Source organism: Hemicordylus capensis, chromosome 4 (genome assembly GCF_027244095.1).
Source record: "Hemicordylus capensis ecotype Gifberg chromosome 4, rHemCap1.1.pri, whole genome shotgun sequence".
NCBI lineage: Eukaryota > Metazoa > Chordata > Lepidosauria > Squamata > Cordylidae > Hemicordylus > Hemicordylus capensis.
The window spans coordinates 192,227,290-192,251,831 of NC_069660.1; the positions used below are offsets into that span (position 1 = coordinate 192,227,290).

General features: G+C 43.7%; 1 protein-coding gene across 20 annotated transcripts in view; it reads left to right on the forward strand.

Annotated features, from left to right (window-relative positions):
- The window catches only part of LOC128324954 (uncharacterized), a 128,599-nt gene that overhangs the window by 55,722 nt on the left and 48,335 nt on the right, over positions 1-24,542 (forward strand). For 4 of the 20 annotated variants that reach the window (XR_008307181.1, XM_053250194.1, XM_053250191.1 and 1 more), the window contains one exon: positions 5,532-5,627. The exons of 4 other annotated variants lie outside the window; for them this stretch is intronic. The gene's annotated coding sequence lies outside the window, so the exon portion shown is untranslated. Of the gene's footprint in view, positions 1-1,637; positions 5,060-5,531; positions 5,628-13,675; positions 13,928-14,285; positions 14,457-19,638; positions 19,816-24,542 lie in introns of those variants that run through there. 12 more of the 20 variants (XR_008307182.1, XM_053250192.1, XM_053250187.1 and 9 more) reach the window with 9 other exon arrangements.

Sequence of the window (24,542 nt, forward strand, 5' to 3'; positions counted from 1 at the left end):
CTGGACCGACGCATATTGCAGGTCACATCCTTGATTTGGTATTCTATTCTGATCAGGGTGGTGTTCCATGGGTGGGGACGCCTGTGATTTCCCCATTGTCATGGATGGACCACCATCTGGTTAAGGTTGGACTTACGACCACTTCCCACCTCCACAGGGGCGAGGGGCCCATTAGAATGGTCTGCCTGAAGAGGTTATTAGATCTGGTAGGATTCCAAGAAGCCTTGGAGGATTTAATGTTGGCTTTGCCGGTGATCCTGTTGATGCCCTGGTTGAGAATTGGAACAACTTGCTCACCAGGGTAGTAGACACGATTGCCCCCAAGTGTCCTCTCCAACCCGCTTCAAATTTGGCCCCTTGGTATATGGAAGATCTACGGGGGCTGAAGCAGCAAGGTAGGCAACTGGAATGCAAGTGGAGGAAGACTCGACTTGAATCTGACAGATTGCGACATAGAGCACATTTAAAGATCTATGCTCAGGCAATGCGTGCAGCAAAGAGGCAGTTCTTTTCTGTCTGTATTGCCTATGCGAATTCACCTCCAGCGGAGTTGTTCAGGTTTGTGAGGCGATTAGTATCTGCCCCCCCTCCCTTGAACCAGAATTTGGAGTCATCAGTTACTCGCTGCAATGTGTTTAAAGAATTTTTCGCAGATAAAATCTCTTGGATTCAGGCTGACCTAGATGGAGACTCCACAATTAATTTGATGTCTGAGCTGGAGGTGCCCAACGACTCCTCTTATGTGATTCGACTGGATCGGTTTCAGTTTGTGACTCTTGAGGATGTGGACAAGCTGCTTGGAGCAGTGAGGCCTACCACTTGTCCAACATGGCTTATTCAATCTAGCAGGGAGGTTGTTGTAAACAGCCTGGTGGAAATCATAAATGCTTCTCTGAAGGAGGGCAGGATGCCTCCTTGTCATTAGACCTCTTCTAAAGAAGCCTGCATTAGATCCCTCAGACCTGAGCAACTATAGGCCTGTTTCCAACCAACCATGGCTGGGCAAGGTAATTGAGAGAATGGTGGCCTCGCAGCTCCAGGCAGTATTGGAGGAAATTGATTATCTAGACCCATTTCAAACTGGTTTTCGGGCAGGCTATGGGGTGGAAACTGCCTTGGTCAGCCGGATGGATGATCTCCAATTGGGAACTGACAGAGGAAGTGTGACTCTGTTGGTCCTTTTGGATCTCTTGGCGGCTTTCAATACTATTGACCATAGTATCCTTCCGGAACGTCTGAGGGGGCTGGGGATGGGAGGAACTGTTTTACAGTGGTTCCGCTCCTACCTCTCAGATAGATTCCAGATGGTGTCAATTGGAGACTGTTGCTCTTCAAAATCGGGCCTTCTCAGTTGCTACCCAGAGATTGTGGAATGCGCTCTCTGCTGAGATACGATCCTCCCCATCTTTGGCAATTTTCAAAAAACACCTGAAAACCCATCTTTTCACCCAAGCTTTCTCAGCTTCCTACATTTGGGGGTTTTTAATATCTGGTTTATTTTAAAATTAAAAACCCGATTTTGGGATTTTAATCACTCTAATTGTTTAATTGTTGTTTTAAAATGTTTTTTAATTGTGAATTGTTATATTATTTTTAATTTGTTTTAGCTCTTTACTGTTTTAGTGGTTTGTTTTAATTGTAAACCGCCCTGAGCCATTTTGGAAGGGCGGTATACAAATCAAATCAAATCAAATCAAATCAATCCATCCATCAATTGATCAATCAATCAATCAATAACTTGCTCTCTCACCTCTCCCCAACTCTCTCTCTCTTTTGCTCTCCCCCTGCAACTCTCTCTCGCTCTCCCCCACAACTCTCTCTCGCTCTCCCCCACAACTCTACCTCCCAAAACTCTCACTCTCCCCCATCCCTCAGCCACCCCTATCCCTCCCCTTCCTAGGGAGAGTGGCATCACATCGGCCAAGGTCGGCTTCTACCACTGGCCTCTGTCGCATTGCCCTGCCAAATCTCCTTACAAGGAGGATGGCCAATTTGGGTAGGAGAGCACATCAAGGGCCAGCCTCGATCCTGCCAAGTCACCTCGTGAGGAGAATAGCTGAGCAAGGGCTTCCCTTCTGGCCTGCATGGATATCCCTCGGTGTGCTCTTCTGCCCCGGATGTCCTCGAGAGGAGTCTGAGCGGGGCGACAGAGGCCGCTGCTCAATATCTCTTCTTCTTTCTTCCTTGTTGCCACAGTGCCACCTCCTCCTTGGCCCTCCTCCCTCCTCCTCCTCCTCAGCAGCTGCCCTTTCATCCGCCACTCAGCCCTACTCCATGCCTTCTCTCTCCTTTGGACAACTCACGCGAGATGTGTCACGTACCACAGGATGTGTGACATACGTCCTAAGGTTTTTTAATATATAGAAGTGATCAGTTCAAGTCTTCCAAACTCTCCTTTCCTTCTATTCACTCACAAAGTACACATACAAAGTGTACTTTCCCTCATAAAGTACAACAAAGCTTGGAAATCCATAATGATTATGAACTAGGAGGAAGTTAGTTTCATTGATAACATTTTAAAAGATTTTCAAGATAAGAGCATATGATACTTGGCTCATTTAGATCAGTAGTACTAAGTTTAACAAATTAAATTGCAACACAGTTTAATTTTCAGATTAAACTGTTTGGCGCTACCCATTTCAACATTCAAGAAAATATTCTGTCAGTATTTCTCTTGTTCTTTCCATCCTTCGTTTAAATATGAAAGATACTGCTTTGGGGTAACTTTCTTTCTATAGAAACATTTCCCTACTTACAGTAAATATTTCAACAAGCTAAATCATATGAAATCAGAAGGCATTTTACCAATGGGACTTATGACCAGATTCAACCAGCCATGAGGTATTAAGTTCACAGTTAGTGCTGGTCCATTGGTTTTGCCGAGAAAAGTTTTTTAAGTGGAATAACATGGAGTTTGTCAGAACATTTGTTCAGCATTTTTCTGTCTAGTCCAGTCAGCCTGGGTTACAGCTTTGCACCAACTAAAAACATGAAGCAGTGCCTTTATCACGAAGGACAGTGAAGGTTCTTTGTGGTTCCATAAGAGATTTTGAGATGTGAAATGAACACACAGGCCTGGTCCATGGTGAAACCAATCATACCTTTGTGGATACTTAAAAATCCCTTGTATTGGAAGTGGAGAAAGCTCAAGACAACTCAGTGACTGATACAGAACATTCAAACAGCATCACAGACACATGGAGCCTAATGCCTGCACAGTCATCGTTTAATTGAATGGAAGCTGTGCAAGAGCTCTGTCAAAATAATTTTGGGGCTTTGTAAAGTCAAGCAGTCTTTCACACGTCTCCAACATTCATTTCTAAGCTTGGCTTGGGAGAATGTTACTGCCATCCTGCCTTGCATGAAGCTGAGTTACCCAGTACGTAGCCACAGAATCTTTTTCAAAATCTGGTTCAAGGTTCATGAAGTGTGAACCTTATATTGAAGGCGAGTTGCCTTGGGCATGTAAGGAGTATTGTCACAATGAGTAGCTCATAACCTGGCTTGGGAACAGGTCACATCCACACTCCTCCTATTCGAAGCACTCCTGTCAATAAATGCAACCAAATGCCTTCACTCTTCATCCTACACATATTAATGTTGGCCAGGCTTCTGCTACTCAAAAGCTCTGCTTATCTAAATATACTGGGTGCCTAGTCCCTCTTCCCACTTCTACATTTCAGATAATCCAACAGTTTTCGATACCTGACAATCCCAGGCCTCTTGAAGAACAGAGATAAAAATGTACTCCTCTTTGGGTTTAATGACTGTTTTAAGTATTGCTTAATTCTTGTAGGGTTGCCACCTTATTTCCTGGCCTAGCTCCTATTAGGAGTGTGCAATCCAGCTTGACTTGAAAGGTTCGGGTCATGCTGAACCTGGCCTGGTTTGGCCAGAGTTCAGACTGAACCGGGCCTGGTTCGAACTGAGCCAGCTTGGATTCCCCTTTGCCATTCAAGTGTGCGCAGAGGTCTTCCGTAAAAGTAGAGTGGATGGGAGGGGAGTAAAAAGGTACCTTAGAAGTGCTGCCACTGGCAGCTGCAGCAGTGGTGGCCTGAGGGGGTGGCAGACCCCCCCCCACAGCCTCCCCATATGTAGTCCGGGTTGGTTCAGACCTGTTCATACCAGGCTTGGGCCTCTGCACAGGCATGGAGGTCACTAAAATGGCCTCCACACATGCGCAGAGGCTATTTGCATGACCATGCAACTGGCACAGTTGGGTTCTGTGCACACTCAAACCAGACTCAGTTCGAGTTCGAACTGAGCCAGTTCAAAAGGATTGGAGGTCTACTGGTCAAGGGGAATGTGGTAAGGATAAGTGATGAGTAAATCTTCACCTGTTGAATGTCTGCATCTTAAAGTAAATGTAAAGTTGTGCCGTTGCGTTGGTGTCGACTCCTGGCAACCACAGAGTCCTGTGGTTCTCTTTGGGAGAATACAGGAAGTGTGGTTTACCATTGCCATCTCCCATGCAGTATGAGATTATGCCTTTCAGCACCTTCCTATATCTCTGCTGCCCGATATAGGTGTTTCCCATAGACTGGGAAACATACCAGCAGGGATTCGAACCAGCAACCTCTTGCTCCCTAGGCAAATTGCTTCCCCACTGCACCATTAGGTGGCTTATGTCAGCATCTTAGGCTGCTCTTAAAGTCAGGGCCCGTTAAACAGTTGACAACCCTGCCTGCTTGTGTCTCGTGCCCACCATTGGGTCCTGAGACTACTCCCATACATGTATGGATTTAAAAAATGGCAGTTTCTGTTCTGTGTCTCAAGGTTGGATGTGTTTACATGGTAACCATGCCAACTCATCTGAGGCAGGCTGGAGATTCTGATTCTGCTCTTTGAGTTTCTGGCCTCAGCCATTGACAGAAGTGCATTTTGGCCTCTCCTCCTTCTAGTCTTTCCAGCTTCTTTGCATTTTTATTTATGTATTTATTTATTTTGGCCATGACTAAGCTTACTATCATGGCAGCAAAAGAGAAGTTCAGAGTAAATATTAATCACCCTTTCCCAATCAAGTTTCTGGGGAAAATAGACCACTGAGGATTGGATTTTAGTAAGAGAATTCTAGTCTTTGGGATGACACTGATGGGCACTAACCCATCCAATCTACCTCTCCCTCTTGTATGGATTTCTACCCTCCTTTACTGTATGTAGAATAGATATGTCCATTACTCTGCTGTTCAGGCAGCCATAAAGATGGTATTCCTGATGTTCCTATGTGATGTGATAGGATTATTAGTATTGGTTATTAGATGACACTGTCAAGAATAATGGCACTTTAAAGGGTTTCAGAAAAGACAGGTTCCCGCCAACAAGGATCTACCAGTTTACCAGTTAAATTCAGAATGTGATGACAAAAAGGGGGAAAGTAAACAAAAGGCAAAGCAGTAGGATAGGAAGGGATCAATGTGCACAAATGCAGTTACTCTGACCTCAGATTGGCTAAGGAGTTACTAAACCGGCATTGTTCTTTGTATGCATTTCTGTTCTTATTGTATCTTCTTTCTCTGTTCAATGTCTCGAAGTGACAGAGGTGGCTTCTGAAGAAGCTACTGAAAGCAGCTACTGAAGAAGAGTCTTCCTCTGCAGAGATAAAGAATGAACATTCAGTCTTTTACATGGTAGGAGTGTGGTGTGTGTGTGTGTGTGTGTGTGCCGTGTTTCCCAATAATAGTCCGAATGTTGCACTGATCCAGTTTTAGATACTGCAGGATAGGAGGAATTTTGGTTGGTGGGATGGATTGAAATTCAGGGCTCAGCTACAAATTACGCTTGCACCTGGAGAAGCTCCTCATGAAAGGTGGGCAGGGATGGGTGATTTTAATGATTTTAATCCATTAAATCAGTAAATTATTATTTTAATTGATTAAAATTTCTGTGTGACCTGAGTCCCTGATGAAAAATCCTGGTTTCCCCATTGTTGTATGAGTTTGTAATATATTTATATGACTGTTGGTCTCTTAAGTGTACTCATATTGTAGATTCCCCTAATAGTCTCTGTCCACTAGATTCTTGGAGCAGGAGCAACCAGGACACCAGCTGGCAGCAAAGGGCTTCATTACTGAACACAAAGCACAGGATAATTCTGTGGACACTCACAAGACCAAGATAGACCCTGTTCAGATGTAACAGGGAACCGTGGGTCCAATGGATCCTCAGTTCCGCATGCCCCTCCCCTGCTCTCCCATCCTCATTCAGATGTTCGGGTGAGCTGGCTCTCTGTAGTCAGCAAGTCTGCAGAGCAGCAAAGGAACTGGCTGTGTGGGTTTCCTTCTTTCCTGAAAGACAGCCCAAACAGCCAATTGGGCCAGAGTGAGGGAGGAGCTTCCTCCCTCACCTCCGGTTTCGTGGGCCCCAAACTGCGGTGAAAGCATTCAGATGTAATGCTTGCACTGCAGAAATTGAGTCTGTGGTGGCAAAACTCTACTCTGACCAGAGTGGACTTTAGCAAGGGAAACTGGGGGTTATTTCCCCCTGCGAACTCCATTTCTATGAATTCAGATGTTCTATGAATTCAGGATAGGAAATCTAAGGTGACGGCACCTCCAGTTTCCTGTTACATCTGAACCTGGCCAATGAAGAGAAACCTGGGCAAACTCCACCCACAGAGTTCTGGAGGGAAACCAGCAGGGTCACATACATTCTTAAAGGGGCAGTACCCATATGCCACACAGTCTAGTGTGCTAGGGCAGAACAAGGGGGAGGGGACCTGAAGAAAGAAGTCTAGCAAAGTCTTCTTAGTCTAGTTCCTTAGTACACTGAGAGCCTAATTTGTGAACAGAGAACAATTTGTTTGGGGGCAGCTAACAAATAACATTATTTTCATTTGTTTGTTACTTTTCCTTTTGGGCTCCTCTTCTCAGGAAAGGTTTCATGTAAAGATTTCAACCAGCTGCTGAGCCTGCCAGCAATTTTCAGCCAGTCACATGAATCCTGTGAGCCTTGTGTGGGCCAGCGCCCTCCACTGGATATCTTCACTTCCCCCTTATTGACTGACTTGCCCTATCAGGGCTGGATCATATGCATAGGAACCAATTTCCATATTGGGAAGACTTTCCACATGCCTCTTGCTGTTTCCAGTCACAACGCAAGAGGCCTAGTTGGTGTAATTCAAGGTTAGCTCGGCAGGGTAGGCCTTTATGTTCAAATTTACAGCTAGGTTTCATCTCTGCCTTCAAGGTGCTGTGAGTGGTGGCAGACATTTTCCCCTCCCCTCTTTTATCCAGTAGTGGCTTTCCCTAACAAGCCAGAGGGGGCCAAACGAGGCATAGCTGCCTTTTGTTCCTGGCAGCTTCTGTTGTGCCTCTCTCCCCTATCTTGCTACACCCCACCCTGCATTAATGCTGAGAGAGAGGCGTAACAGAAGCTGTTAGGAACGAGAGGCAGATACATCTTGTGTTGTGCCTTTCTGGCTTGTTAGGGCAAGCCGCTACTGTTATCCTCACACTAACCTTGTGGTCAAGCTGTGATATACTTAGGCTTGCACAGTCCTAGCCATGTAGGACTGCTAATGTGGAGGGCTGGGATCAGTCCCAACCCCCGCACTCTGCATCCAGTCTAATAATGAGGTAGAAGGGCACGAATGAACCCTTCCAAGAGCCCAAGCATTCACAAAGCTAGGCAGCAAGAGCACCTGGCAGTGGGGGAATCCCACAAAACACCATGTTCCTAGGGCGGTGCATTGTGGGATGCTGGAGGACCTCCTCCTCTGGCTCCTGGCTCTGCCATTTACCGCAACACTGCTTGTGTGCCACACAAGCAGCAGAGCTGTAAGGAGAAGGGAGATCATATGTAGGGAGGCAGGTAGAAGCCGGACTCCACGCCAACCCTCCACAGGAGGGTCAGGTGAATGACTTTACTGACTGGCCCAAGATCACCCCATGAGCTCATGTTTGGATAGTAATTTGAATCTGACTCTCCTCCAGTGTCATCCAAGGCACCTAGTGCCCATCCCTGCCTTCAGGGAGCTCCGAATGTCCGACATTTTCCTCTCCCCCCTTTTATCCAGTAGTGGCTTGCCCTAACAAGCCAAGGGGTGCCAAATGAAGCACAGATGCCTCTTGTTCCTGGCAGCTCCTGTTTAGGCAGGTTAAACTGAGAGATAGCGACAGCCCCAGGTCACCCAGGCAACTAGCTACAGGGTTTTTTATTTATTTATTGTTAAATGTATATACCGCCTTTCATTAAAACAATCCCAAGGCGCTTTACAGCAAAATTTAAAAACAAGATTGTAAAAAAGACACAATTAAAATAGTAACCTAAAAATATAAAACAAATCTGATTAAAAATCTGAGATCTGAAGGGTTTAATATTAAAACAATTCTTGATTAAATTTTTTAAAAGCATCAATATTCTTAAGCTGAGGATAAGTACCAGATCTAGTGTGATGAGGCAAGAAGTGACTGTATTGTTTGTAATTTGCTAGAGGAGTGGCAGATCAAGGCTTTTGAAAAATTACATTCCAGGGAGAAGTGCCAGTGAAGGCCTTTTGTTTGGCAGCATACAATGGTTATCCAGAAATGTGTGTGCATGTGCATGCATGTGCACGCGCGCGCGCACACACACACACACACAAAAACAATCTACTTGCGTGTTGTAGTGGTGTACAAAGTAAATTAAAATGGACCCAACGATTCCAAACCTCACCAGCCACATGGACACATGTAAAAGTCTCACTGAGAAGCAGTCGGAAGGATTTGCAGCTGATAAGTGCTTTCATGATCCACTTTCCTTTTCCAAATATGCTGCTCTGTGGAGTCCCAGATCTATATTTTTCCCATCAGACATACATCTGGAACCCCACAACCTGAGATTTAGATATAGTGTTCTTTACACAAAAACAGCCAATTGTGGAATAGGAATTCCATACCTACCTGTCTATTATGAGGCTTTTCACTTCCAAAACATCTTACGGATGCTGAGCGATGTTCAAATTTATTCCTGGATTAAGATGGAAGTTTTTGATCGATACTCTTATAGAGTTAAAAGTTTGCCTTTAAAGCCAGATTGGATTATTAAATTTAAAGCCGCAGACAATCCTTTTTCTGAGTGCCACTTTTAAGAGTTGAAAGAAAATAAAAATATAAGGGGAGAGTGGTGCTGATGAAAATGCAAAGAAAAGAGTTACCACCCAATAGAACAAATGTACAAATGATAGAAACTTCTTGAAACACTTCATTAATGTAAATCACCTGTTATGCACAAATCACTTAAATCACTTATTGTAGTAAACGCTGAATATATATAAATCACTTTACATAAATCACTCAACAAGGTTTTGCGATAAGTCCTTGTTTCTCAAACAAACTTCCTCAAAAGTGAAATTGTATTAGTTCCAAACGTGATAAACTTCCTGATGTGTAGAATCTTCAAAGCGTCCTTCAAAAATATTTCTTCACTCCTCCAAAAGGAGTGTAGATTATATCAACATTCAAAGGTCTCTCCCATAGAGTTAGACAAAATTCTTCTAAATACAAAACACAAACCATATATAAAAGAAAACACTTGCAGACAATTGTTTAGTGCCCCCATATTCCCCTTTCATTCCAATTTTTTGCCACCCTAAATTTGATGGTTTGTTTACATCTCCTCAACTGATGGAAGCTGCTGATCTGGAAATTGCCAGATAAAGTAACTTTTACCAGTGGGACATCCTATTGAGCTAGAGGCTATAGGGGAAATTTTGGGTCCTTTGCACTGTACATGGATACATCTCTTACAGAGCAGATCCTTTATATCCACCCCAGAAATAACAGCACAAGCTAACCGACAACTAATAAAATTTGAAGTACTGGTCTTGGAAGCCCCAGACACTCTCAAAGGTGTGGTTTCAAAATTATATGTTTTGATTATAAAACACACATTTAACCCACTGCCTAACCTTAAAGCATCTTGGTAAAATGACTTCAAACAGTAAATCAAAGATTAGGAGTGGATGAACATATAGAAATGGAAGCCAGTTACTTCCTCTTCAGCCCAAAATAAGGAGAACTTTCTCAAAGTTTTCCATAGATGGTACCTGACCCCAGTAAAATAGTATAAATCCAAAAAGATTCCTCTCTGCTTTGCTGAAGTGGTTGCGTGATGAAGGGAACGTATTTTCATCTTTGGTGGACCTGTACTAGGGTCTTATCTTTTTGGACAGAGGTATTCATAGAGATGTGTAGGATTACAAACCAGAAAATAGGATTATGCCCCCAGCTGCTGTTAGTAAATGTATTTTCTGGGGTCAATACAGATGTCACATCCAAAAAATTAATTGTGTTTATGGTAACTGCTGCCAGGTTAGCTAAAGCCAAACATTGGAAAAATCAAACCTTGTCGATGGACATCTGGTACAAGAACCTATGGCATATCGCAATCTCAGAAAAGCTAACCCATTTGGTCCCATGCAAACCAGACTACAAATAATTCTTTTTATGTAATTAGGTCAGATTTTATTCATTACACTAATCGGGAAAATTGTGGTTGTTTTCCTACCACAGACAATATTAGAGTGTGGTTGGATTGATAAATTGTGGTTTGTTGTATTATGTTTTGTTGTTTGTGTTTGGATCAATATTGTTTAACATTGTAAATTTGTTTTAATAAAGAATGTAACAACTATTCACCATGAGCTCTGGAACCCCCAAACCTCTGAAAACTACCTGATGCTGGTAGCCTTAGATCATTTATAAATAAATTAAAATACACTGATCAGAAGGTCCAAGGCTGCAAAGACAAACCCCCTCAGCTGGATCAGGGATGTGCAGGCAGGTTGAGATGGTTGTTGTCCATTATCATCTCTTTTCTCTCATGGAGGAGCAGTTCCCTCCTGGGAGCAGTCAGACAGAGTGGATCACACCACTGCTTTTACCTTCATCTTATTTTTGGTATATCCATAACTTCCGCCTGACCCACTTGGTTGTGTTTGACATCTCTTGCAAGCCTCAGCTGAGGCTCACCATTCTGTGTCTTAGCTTTCCTGACACCTTTCTTACAGGCTTGGGCCATTCTTTTGTTCTCTTTCTTGCTTTATCTTGCCTCATCAATAATTTTGCAGTTTTTTGAGAGTGTCAATAGGCATATGGATAAAGGCGATCCAGTTGACAAAGTATACTTGGACTTTCAAAAAGCTTTCAACAAAATTCCTCATCAAAGACTCTTGAGAAAACTTAGTACTCATGGGATAAGGGGACAGGTTCATGTGTGGATTGGTCAGTGATCGAAGGACAGGAAACAGAGGGTAGGTATAAATGGACAGTTCTCTAAATGGAGGAAAGTAAGAAATGGGGTCCCCCAGGGATCCCTGATCCAGCTGAGGAAGTTTGTCTTTGTAGCCTCAGACCTTCTGAAGACAAGCCTGCTTGCAGGTTGATTGCTCTCCTGTTCCACCTGTATCTTCTACCTGAGTGCCTGACTGATTCCACCTGTTCCTGAGGACCAGAGCTCTCTTGTAAGAGGGAAGATTTCTGGAGCCCTTGGGAGCATAAATTAGAAGAAGGCACACCATAGGCACAGCTGATGGTGTAGTTGGCAGACCACCTGCAAGCAGCCACCAAAGCCAACCACCAAAGACAGCAAGCCCTTGGTGTCAGGCCCTCAGTGTGGGACTCGAGTCTGGAGAAAGTTATATTAAGGTGGGGTTGGAGGTCTGGGTTGAAAGTTCTCCTTTTATTGGGTTGTGCCAGGCCTTTTGTTATAATGTGTTTGGATTATCTTAGGCAGGGTGAGGCAGGGGATGTGTCTGGCAGCTATTACTGTTGTGGTGGGGAATAGAAGAACTGGTGTTGGCAGAGCAACTGGCTGTTACATGGGAAGGGAAACTATAATTTAGTAACTGTTTCCACTTCTGGCTGCCCTGTAGGCTCTCTGGCCTTGGGGAGCAGTTCCAACTACCCACAGAACATAGCCTTGCTCCTCTGCAATGTCAGGTCGGTTCAGAATAAGACTGAAATCATCCATGACTTGATCATGGAAGAGGGAGCTGCCTTGGCTTGTATAACTGAGACCTGGATGGGTTTGGGCCCAGCTTTTCCTACCAGGCTACTCTGTTATGGAGCAGGCTAGGGGATGTGGGTGGGGGGTGGAGTGGCTGTGCTCTGTAAGGATAACATTTTCCCTTACCAGGGCCCCTGTGCGACAGTTGACTTATACTGAGTGTGTCTTTCTGAGGCTGGGAACTAGGGATAGATTAGGGAGTCTGTTAGTGTACCGTCCACCCCACTGCCCAACTGACTCCCTAGCTGAGCTGATGGAGTTGGTCTCAGTTTGTGTTAGAGTCACCCAGACCTTTAGTGCTGGGGGACTTCAATATCCATTTTGAGGCTGACTTGTATGGTGTGGCTCAGGCGGTCAGGACAGCCATGACAACTATGAGCTTATCCCAGTTAGTTTCAGGATGCACACTTGGTCTTTTGTTTGGATCGGGGGCGGTGTTCCATGGGTGGGGGATCCTGTGGTTTCCCCATTGTCATAAATGGACCACTACCTTGTTAAGGTTGGTTTCACAGCCACAACCCAGCCCTGCAGGGGTGGAGGACCTATTAAGATGGTTTGCCCGAGATGGCTGCTGGACCCTGTAGGATTCCAAAAAGCTTTAGAGGGTTTTAATATTGTTCCTGCCAGTGATTCTGTTGATGCCCTGGTGGGAACCTGGAATAGGCAACTCACTAGGGCAGTAGACATGATCACTACTAACCATCCCTTCCAACCTGCTAAAGTGGCCCCTTGTTATACAGAGGAGTTGTGGGGTCTGAAGCAGCAAGTTAGGTGACTAGAGCACAAGTGGAGGAAAACTCTGCTTGAAATTAACAGGACACAGCATAAAGCCCATGTGAAGGTTTATGAAGAAGTGGTGTGTGCGGCAAAAAAGCAATTCTGGTTTGTCCGCATTGCTTCTGTAGGTTCACGTTCAACAGAGCTGCCCTGGGTTGTGAGGAGTTTGATTCAGTTTGGAAGGCTCTTTCCATTTCAAAGCAGTCCCTGGAGTCTTTGTTCTGCTGCAATGCTTTTAATGGGTTCTTTGTGGACAAAACTTCTTGCATTCGGGCCAACTCGGACTCCACGGTTTTTGCAGAGTCTATTACAGTAGTGTCCAGCAGTCCCTCTTGCAGTATTAGATTGGATCAGTTTTAATCTGTGATGCCCAAGGATGTGGACAAGCTGCCGAGGATGGTGAGGCCTATTTCTTGTTCTATGGATCCTTGTCTGGCTTGTCTGCTTCTATCTATTAGGGAGATTGTTGGAGATGGCCTAGTTAATATCATTAACCCACTGTTGAGGGAGGGTAGGATGCCTCCTTGTTTGAAGGAGGCAATGATTAGACAACTTCTTAAGAAGCCTTCCCTAGATCCCTCAGTGATGGATAGTAATAGGCCAGTCTCCAATCTCCCATGGTTGAGCAAGGTGATTGAGAGAATGGTGGCTAACCAGCTCCAGGAAGTTTTGGTGGAAACTGATTATCTAGACCCATTTCAAACTGGCTTTAGAGCAGGCTGTGGGATTGACATGGCCTTGGTCGGCCTGATTCCCTTTACCAGGGAATCAACAGAGGGAGTTTGACTTATGTTGGTTCTTTTGGATCTCTCGGCGGTGTTCAATACCATCAACCATGTTATCCTTCTGGATCACCTGGGGGAGTTGGGGATAGGGGGCACTGCTTTGCAGTTATTGCACTTCTATCTTTCAGGCTGATTCCAAATGGTGGAGCTTGGTGATGGTTGCTCTCCTTATCATCATCATCATCATCATCATCATCATCATCAGGAAATGGCATTCATCCCTAAATGCCTGTGTATGGGCAGTAAAGTGCTGGATGAGGGATAACAAATTGAAGCTGAATCCAAGCAAGAAAGAGCTGCTCATTGTGGGGTATCAGAATTTGAGGGATGAGTTAGATCTTCCTGTGCTGGATGGGGTTACACTTCCCCAGAATGAACAGGTAAGCAGCTTGGGAGTGTTCTTGGAGCCATTGTGTGCAGGGCTGTCCTTAGGGCATGGCAAGCAGGGTGACCGCCCCGGGCCCTGCTCTTTTAACCCCCATTAGAATTAACCTCAAGGGGGCTCCGCACTGGCTGATTTGCCCTGGGCCCCACACCCTGCCAAGACCTTCTAAGGGCAGCCCTGACTGTATGAAACAGGATGCTGGACTAGATGGGCCTTGTGCCTAATCCAGCAGGGCTGTTCTTATGTTCTTAAGCTGGGGTGGTCTTCATGGAACAGCCTCTTGGAACTTTGAGGCCTATCAGATATCTAGGAATTGATTCCCTTTTGGGGATTTGCTTATCTTGCCCACTCAGAGCTATGAGGCTTGAAGGAGGGGGATGCAGGCAGTCAATGGAGTACTGAGTGGCTCGAAGAGCTGGCGGCAGACAGATGACAGCTGCTGTTCTTTGGCTTGGTTTGCTCACAATTTGTAGGCAGTTTCTGCCTCAGCCATAGAATTGTACCCACATTCTAGGTTAATTGATGTTGCAGATATAAATTAAAGTTTGATTAATAAAACTGTGTTCCTAGTCTCAGTCCACACAATGGCTCCTTGTCTCTTTGGGGAGATCTGAGTGCAACATGTTAAGAAATAAATGCTAACTCGAATGTGTCCCCCCCGCCCCTGTGTTTTATGTAACCTCCACACATCCAGTTCTTTAAGGGCTGGAAACCTAAGATGTTTTAAGCATGTCACTAGGGGGCCCAAAAGGAAAGTAGGAGTTAAAGTTGTGTCAACCAATAATGATATAATAAGAACCAACCTTTAATTTCTTTACCACTGACTTTAACAAAACTCTTGGAAAATAAGCACAAAATTGTGTACCATGTAGACACATCTTAATGTTCCCCCCCGCTATCACATCTAAACTCTAGTCAATGAAATATATCGGGGGACTAATTGCAACACTTTTTTTTTTTTAAAGAAGTCTTTCTTGCCATAAGTATTTCCTTATCATAGCTCTCAATTATCTATATAATTTGAATAAAAGTAGAAGGAAGGCAACAATGAATCCCTGGTATGTAACTATTATCATATTTTCCTACTGAATAGGACAAATTATGCAAAAAATGGAGTTCCCTAAGAGTCTATGAGAGGTGGAAGGAAAATACTGTGATTGGAGGGGGGATTTTCAATGGCACATTCAACCTGCTAACCTTCCCAAAGCTTGTTCTTTTTAAACAATATTTTCAATATGAATTGTAGGATTCTTACTGTTTAAATTAAAGATATTCTATAATTCTCCTGAAAGATGCATTATCTTCTGAATCTGATGAAAGAGCCTCTTGCCTGTGAAATGAGATCTAGTTGTTGGTGTCAGATTTTGAATACCTGGAGCACTTTCTTTTCTGAACTAAGGCATTACAAGGCCACTAAAAATACTGAAAGAATAGAATGACATGGTGCTCAGTTTTGCAGTCAAATGAACATTGACATCTCTGAGAATGGCAAGACATGTCTTGCACCAATCCAGGGAGGTACGGGCTTACCAAGTATAGTATACTGTTTTGATGTATGCAAACTTCAGATGTTGATGCAACGGGTGGATGGAGTATCTCTATAGAAGGAAATGGTACAGCAATATTTTTCCATTCCTGTTAAATATATGCTATGGACCTCATTCTCAACTAGTTCAAGAAATAGAACTAGGATTTTATCTCTATATTAACAGCTTGGGAAAATGTAAAAACCTACTGAGCTCTGAGTGCTTCTGTATTCAACTTATATGCTGAACATATACTGAGAGAAGCTGGACTGGAAGAAGATGAGTGGGGTTTTAAAGCTGCAGGAAGAAACATCAATAACTTGCACTACGCTGATGAAACCACTCTGATAGCAGAGAATGCAGATGATCTCCAAGCTCTAGTAATGAACGTCAAGGAGCACAGTGAAAAACATGGGACTACGACTAAATGTAAAGAAGACCAAACTAATGACAACGGGTACAGCAACCAGCCTCAGAATTGATAATGAAGACAATGAAGTAGTGGATAGCTTCTGCCTTTTAGGATCAAGCATCAACAGTAAAGAATCCAGCATTCAAGAAGTATGCCACAGACTAGCACTTGGTAGGGTTGCAATGAAGTCTTTGGAAAGGATATTTAGATGTTGTGACGTATCTATACCTACAAAGATTAGAATCGTTTGGACAAAGGTTTTTCCTGTGACCTCTATAGATGCGAAAGCTGGACTTTGAAGAAGCAAGATAGAAAAAGTATTGACGCCTTTTAATTTTGGTGCTGGAGGAGACTTTTGAGGATACATGGACAGCCAGGAAAAGAAACAAATGGATCATACAAGAAATCAATCCAACATTTTCACGAGGCACAAATGACCAGGCTCATACTATCATACTTCAGACCCATTATGCGAAAACCCAGCTCCCTTGAGAAGTCCATAATGCTGGGGAAGGTTGAAGGAAAGAGAAGAAGAAGACCACCAGCAGCAAGGTGGATGGACTCGATTATGACAGCAATGACTGCACCACTGAGATAACTTAAAGGCCAAGTTGAAGACAGGAAAGAATCTATCTATGTGGTCTCTAAGAGTCGACACCGACTTGACGGCACTTTATCAATCAATGAAATGGGGAGTTTTGAGAAAAGGAAGAAACTCTAAATAGTGATCTAAGGATGTTCTTATTAAAGACCATTTTGTATAATGATTTACTACTTGGAGATGAGGCCATATCTCACTGGTAGACCATCTGTTTTGCATGCAGAAAGTCCCATTTTCAATCCCTGCATCTCCAGGAGAGCTGTTGTCAGTCAGTGTTGGCAATACTGAGCTACAGTAGATGGATCAAGGATCTGACTCAGTGTAACACAGCTTCTTTACCTTCTTCCTATGCTGGCTAGACTGGTAATAAAAGTATAGTGTGCCATCGAGTCGATGTTGATTCCTGGAGACCACAGAGTCCTGTGGTTGTCTTTGGTAGAATACAGGAGGGGTTTGTCATTGCCATCTCTTGTGCAGTATGAGATGATGCCTTTCAGCATCTTCCTATATTGCTTTTGCCCGATATAGGTATTTCCCTTGGTCTGGGAAACATGCCAGTGGGGATTCGAACCAGCAACCTCTGGCTTGCTAGTCAAGTCATTTCCCCACTGCACCACTAGGTGGCTTATAGACTGTAATAGACTTGATCTTTTTAGTTCTTTCTGTAGGGTTGTTTCTAAATTTCTCTCTTGACAAAATTTGCAAGGGATACATGTTATCTCTCTCACTTCCCAGCAAGGGATACATGATCCCTCTCCCATTTCCCAGCAGAACAGATGTTATGAGACAAATAGGCATTTAAAAGTGTACTTCAGTGTATTATTGCACTAGAGGTTTGTGTAGGGTATATTTTAAAATACATGAAGAAATAGGGATTTAGGTAAGGATCTTTTTTAGTGAGGGGCTAAAAAGATCCCAGGGATTGTTAGCAGAACAGAAATAAAAGGAAATTATTTGAGGAAATGTAAACAAAAAAAATCTGTCCATCCTTGTTTTCAGCTAACAGTATATTACACATACATGTCAAAAGTGTGTACTCCTTTGAGAAATAGATTTTTTGAAATCAAGAATTATAAAGGAAAGGACATGATATTGTTAGATATGAAGTGAAAGCGACCTATTATGTTAGACAATGGGAGAATATCCGTTGATGAACAATGGCACTTGATTTGCATACAGGTGCGTTTGCATTACCTCAACCCATTTCAGATCTGCCACTGCCGTCGCCAAAGCACTCACTCCTACAGCTCTGAAAGTGGGTAGGAAGTCCCGCCCCAAAGCTGTCACTCACCCCCCCCCCTCCAGTTTCTCATGGTTAAAGTGGTTGTCATCTGCAGAAGGACCCACTGTGACTGAGAGAGAAGGCACTTCCGTGATTGGCAGTCCAGGGAGATCACTGTTATAGCTCTGCTGGCTGCTGCTGTAGCTGCCATTGGCCGGAGAGAGGGGGTGACTGATAGCTCCAGTGTGGGACTTGCTACCCACTTTCGGGTCAGTAAGCATGAGTGCTTGGGGGGAGGGAAAATGTCCGAATGGGGCTCTTGTGAGAAGCATATTTGTGTATTTCAGGACGGAACAATACTCTTTTAATTACTGGATTAGGACAGGGCTTTTGTTTGAAAGCATGCAGACTCTTAGGGTGTGCATATTGATTGATTGATCGATCGATCAATTTTTACACCATCTTTCATAATGAATTTCAGGGCGGTGTACAAAAGTCAACTTACAATAAAATTCCAGAAAGGTTACTTCTAAAGCCTTAAAATCAGTGAAACAGTAAAAATAATAAAATATCAAAAACAAAAACACCATTAAAAAGACAAACAGGAAAGCTGAGAGACCCAGCAGCCCCTAAGGGGTAAAAGCCTGAACAAATAAAAGAGAAGGTGTCACTGCAGGAAATGCCACTGTTCCTGCTTTCCATGTAAAGGATTGAGGATGGGGAGTGGGGTGTTTGAAGGGTATGGCTGGCAGGGAAGTATAGCCAAAGGATAAGTTAGGACTAGGGAGAATACGCAAACCTAGAACTGACTGAGAAAGTGTTTGATTTTTGCCCTGATTTGGGCGGTGGTGGTAGTGGTGGAATTCAGATGCTTTGCAAGTTGCTCACGGGCAAGTGGATGACAGTTCAACCACATCTAGCATCTTGTATTTTCTGGACATTGCTTACACATTATTATTATTATTATTAATAAAGGGCCCAATTTCACTATTAATATATACTGTTTTCTCATGCAGTCCCCCCAAATACTGGGAAGCAGCCACTTTGCAACCTTGGGATAGTCCAATTAATATTGCTAGTTGTTATCCTGCCCTCCCTTTTGTGCAGTCAATGCTTAGGGATAGGCAGTGCTGCACCTAAGGCCTTTGGACCCCCTTCCCCTGCAAGTTAAGCATCACCCCGCCCCCCCCCCACAAGTATATTTATGCCAATATGCATCAGCAGAAAACATTTCAACATGCAACTTAACATATTCCCACCCCCACATACTTCTTTCCTCACTCCCCCCTCTGTCTCTAAAGCAGGCCTGCTCAACTTAGGCCCCCCAGCTGTTTTTGGACTACAACTCCCATAATCCCCAGCCAGTCACCAATAGCCCAACCAGAGTGGTCAGTAGTCAGGGATTATGGGAGTTGTAGGCCAACATCTGCAGGAGGGCTGACACTGAGCAGCCCTGCTCTAAAGGATCCAATATTTAAGCAACTGAATTTGCAAGAATATAAAAAAATCATGGTGATTTTGTGTGGGGGGGGAGGCCTTGGGATTTTTGTTTGTTTGTTTGTTTGTTTTTTAATGTAACTTGGGGGTTGGGTGGGAAAGAGGACCCACCATTCAGAAAAGCGGGCAAAAGGTTGGAACTGCTTTGCTTTTCTCTTGCAGTGTTGCAATTATTTATTTATCCAATTTTTATACCACCCTTCCAAAATGGCTCAGGGTGGTTTACAGTTAAAACAAAACCATTGAAATCAATTAACAGTTAAAACAGAGATTATAAAACACCATAAAACAACAATTAAACAATCAGAACTGTTTAAAAACCCTGAAAAACCAGGTTACAACATTAAACCATTTACAACAATTTAAAAACCCTGGAAGGCCAGGCCAAACAGGGCTTTGAGGGCTCTCCTGAAAGCCAATAAAGAATTCAAATTATGGATTTCTGCAGGGAATGCATTCCACAGCCCAGGAGCGGCTCCAGAGAAGGATTCTTTGAGTCGCCACCACACATACTGGTGATAGCTGGAGATGGACCTCCTCAGATTACCTTAGCATGCAGTGAGGATCATGCAGAAGAAGGAGCTCTCTAAAGTAACCTGGACCTAAGCTTTTCAGGGCTTTAAAGGTAATGACCAGCACTTTGTATTTTGCCTTGAAATATATCGGCAGCCGGTACAGCTGTTTCAAAACAGGCATAATATGGTCTCTCAAGGTTGCCCCAGCAACCAATCTGGTTGCCACATTTTGAACTAACTGAAGTTTCTGAAGTACGTACAAAGGCAGCCCCACATAGAGCGCATTGCAGTAGTCAAGCCTGGAGATGACTGAACAAAAGATAGTTTTTAAAGAGAAAGTTATGAAGAAAATACAAATATAAATATTTGTTGTTGTTGTTGTACCTGTACTTCCCACACACCTGCACATACCATATTTTGCATTGAGAGTCCTGGCACATAAACTAGCTGAATGCACTTGTAGCAGATTAAAGCCTTTGTTTCAGAGCAAGCTTATGTGAGGGAAATAAATGCTGAATCATCTCTGCTGAGCTGCTTGGCTAGGCTTCTCATAAAATATCCTGTATTATTGATAGGTTCAAAAGGCTGCCATCACCACCCATTTTATCAACAGAGATTGAACCTCCTTTGGCTTGGGTTGGAATCCCAAGGAAAACTCTCTTTACTAGCCAACCCCTCACAGAGCATCTGTGCGGCACTTTGGGGCCGGCTGTTTTCCCCTCCCTCTTCCTCCTGCCCCATCTCTCCTCTCTTTCCCCTTCCCTCTGGCCCCGTGCTCTCCAGCCCTCCTCCCCTCCCGTTCCTCACCCCACACAGAGCCATGGTGGGCGGCCAAGAAAGGCCCCGCCGCTGCCTTTCTCTCCTCCCCACCCGCTGCCCACCGCCGCCTTTGTCTCCCCCCCCCCCGCCCACAGCCTGCCGCCGCCTTTATGTCCCCCCTCCACCGCCAGCCAGCCGGCCAGCCACCACCAGCACTTTCTTCCCCCTCTCCTCCTCAGTCCTCACTTCGGAACTCTTGCAGCATGTCACGAGAGTTCCGCCGCCAAATCCTGGGAACGCATGTCCCAAGAGAATTAAATATATAGATTTTGCTATTGGATAAGTACAAAAACCTTCCACGTGCAAGCCTACATGTGGTGAGTAAACTGATAACTTCTGACCATTTGAGGACGTCATTGCACCAGAAAAGTCCCCCTTTGCCCCACCTTTCCTTGAGTTAAGAACCAACTCGGAGAGGCTTGTTTTTTGTTTTTTTAAAGACCTAAATACAATTTTATTCAAGTACTGCAGACTGCTTCTGTCTGAGGCTTTCTAGCTTTTTTAGATACAGTTAAGAACACTTAGTAGATAAAAAAAATAGGTTGTCTTAGGCATGTTTAAATATTTATAGAGTCTTTTGCAATGCCCTAGGTAGGATGGGAGTAGGCTAGTGTTTCTTGTTTCAATTATGTTGCAGGTACTTTTTATAATAAAACAGTATCAAGCATATGCAAAACATGCACACACCAAAGAAATCTAAATTCTAATGCAAAGTCTGACTAAACAAAATTTTCCCTAGACTAAACTTCCCTTTTCCCTTGAACTCACCAAACTCCATTTGAGAATTGAAATGTCCTGCCCTCCTGTCTTTCAAGGATCTGCAGAGTCATTCTTTTGCAGCCATCCTCCATGGCCACATGTCCTTATCTCCCTATCAAAGAACTGCCCTTCTTGTTCCCAGAATTCCCTGCAACTGCTCTCTTGGTCCCACTCACCTGGTGCACTGATTGGCTGCCCTGGAGTTCACCAGCGTGTCAATCAAGAAAAGGGTTCACTCCCTGTTAACTCTTTAGGGGGAGCGATGGCTGATCACTACTCCTACCTCTGATAAGGTGAACATCTTAAAAGTGCTCACATGTAGTCTCCCATCCAAATGAAAACCAAGGTGGAGCAAAGGGGACAATTCATGCTTGCTATGACTAACTCTCCTCCCTGGGATGAACAAAAAATTACTGACCAGAATTTACTGAAACCAAAAGCACACACAAATCACTCCTCTATTTCTACTATTCTTTGTAATGAACAGAAACACTTATTCTGTTCAGCTAGCTTGCCTAACAAGAGGTAGTAATGATTCCATATAGGGGTGTATCAACACCAAAATGTTAATTAAAAAGTTTAGCATTAAAAAGGAGGAGGAGAGTTGGGGAGAAAAGAAAGAGGGAGCCACAGTCTCTGCTCAGCTGCAAACACATACTGTACAGACACACACATTAAAAACAATGATAATCACCTTGCAAACTTGGTTGATGGGAAACTTGAACAGGTTTGCACAAATGTGCAATAACAGCAAAGTCTAGCCTTGGAGAAGACAGAAACAGCATCAACCTCCTCCTGCCCTGCCTCCAAACAAACAAAAACAAAAAACAAAAGCTGAGTGGGGGGTGCAGGAAGGAAACTTAAATTACAGTTTTGCAAGAGGATTGGAGAATGAAAAGGCTTAAAAACTTCCTCTCTCTCTCTCTATCTTTCTCCTCGTCCCCAATTTGCTTTGTCTTTTCTCTCTTTCACTGTTGCTTCTTCACAATTATGTATTTTCTCTCCTTTGTTTCGGTGTAACTTTGCTCTCTCTCTCTCTCTCTCTCTCTCAGTGCGTTCGTTTCTCCATTTTCACCCATCTTGGTTTTACTCACATGGGCATTCCCTTTTTTCCCCTCTTTGATTTTTAAACTTGGCTTTCTGGTGAGCAGCTGTGAAATGTCCAAAGTAGAAAGGTAGGAGTGGAGCACATGATACAACAAATGCTGGGTAGCCAATGGGCTTAGAGTGCTGGACTAGGACTGGGGAGACCCGAGTTCAAATCCCCATTCAGCGATGAAACTAGCTGGGTGACTCTGGGCCAGTCACTTCTCTCTCAGCCTAACCTACTTCACAGGGTTGTTGTGAAAGAGAAACTCAAGTATGTAGTACACCGCTCTGGGCTCCTTGGAGGAAGAGCGGGATATAAATGTAACAACAACAATAACAATAATAATAATAATAATAATAATAATTATTATTATTATTTATTACAAGAAAGAACAAGTCAAGAACCGAGCAGAAAAATAAGCCCCTGAATGGTCAATATTTGCACAATATAAGTGGAAAATCAGACATCACCAAGACCTGGCAATGGCTTAAGAATGGCAACTTGAAGAAAGAAACAGAGGATTTAATACTGGCTGTGCAAGAACAGGCACTAAGAACAAATGCAATAAGAGCCAAAGTCGAAAAGTCAACACCAAACAGCAAGTGCTGCCTTTGTAAAGAAGCAGATGAAACAGTGGACCACCTAATCAGTTGTTGTAAAAAGATTGCACAGACTGACTACAAACAAAGGCATGACAAGGTAGCAGGGATGATACACTGGAACATCTGCAAAAAAGACAAGCTACCTCTAGCCAAAAATTGGTGGGACCATCAAATTGAAAAAGTGGAAGAAAATGAAGATGTAAAAATATTATGGGACTTCCGACTACAAACAGACGAACATCTGCCACACAATACACCAGATATAACTGTAGTCGAGAAGAAAGAAAAACAAGTCAAAATAATCGAAATAGCAGTACCAAGGGATAGCAGAATAGAAGAAAAAGAAATAGAAAAAATCACCAAATACAAAGATCTACCAATTGAAATTGAAAGGCTGTGGCAGAAAAAGACCAAAATAATCCCAGTGGTAATTGGCGCCCTGGGTGCAGTTCCAAAAGACCTTGAAGAGCACCTCAACACCATAGGGGCCACAGAAATCACCATCAGCCAATTACAAAAAGCAGCTTTACTGGGAACAGCCTATATTCTGCGACGATATCTATAACAGACAATAAAATTCAGCCATCCCAGGTCCTTGGGAAGGACTCATTGAAAGGTTTGTTTTATCCAGACATCAACACCTGTCTGACTGTGTAAACAAGAAATAATAATAAAAAATTAGAAGGCAGCTCCTGAAGCAGGAAAGCTAAGCCTTGATTAGTTGAGATGCTCTCCATTTCCTCACATTTGCAACACTCAGGCAGCAGGCGTGGTGGTGGCAGCCAGGAAGAGAGATGGAGTGGGTGATTTGTAGGGATGTGCACAAAACCGGTTCGCCCGGTTCGGTTCAGATCCGAACCGGGTCCGAACCAGGAGGGGGTGGTTCGGTTTTGGTTTTGTCCGAACCACCCCCTGGTTCGGTTCGCATCCGAACCGGTTCAGATCCGAACCGAACTGGTTCGGATCTTGAAAAGTAGCTAGGATGGTAGCTGGCACCCAGGGGTACCTGTCAGCCAAACCCCAAAGCAATCGGACACTCGCACAATTTTTTATGAATTTTTGGAAATTATTTTTATTTTTTTCTCATAGGATATAATGGGATTCGAATGAGACCATTATTCCTTATTGTGTAGCACCCATGGGTGCCAACAACCATGCAAACCCTGAAGCAACCAGACACCAGTATGATATTTTATGAATATTTGAAATATTTTTAATTATTTTTCTCATAGAGTATAATGGGACCTGAACCAGTCCATATCCCCTATTGTGGAGCACCTAGGGGCACAAAAGTGGGGTTGGTGGTAGACAGATATGGGTGCCTACCACCCAAAAAATCCCAAGGCAATTGGACACTCCTCTGATTATTGGTGAATTGTTAAAGTATTTTTGAATTCATCATAGAGAATAATGAGGATTGCAGCAAATGTATAGCTTCACGTCGGGGGGAAAGGGGTGTCATAGAGTGCAGTGTGGTGGCTGGTAGTTCCTAGGGTGGGCAAGGAAGCTACCTGAATTATTTGAAAGGAATTGGGCAAAGGGGTAATTTTTAAGTGATTTTTGAAGT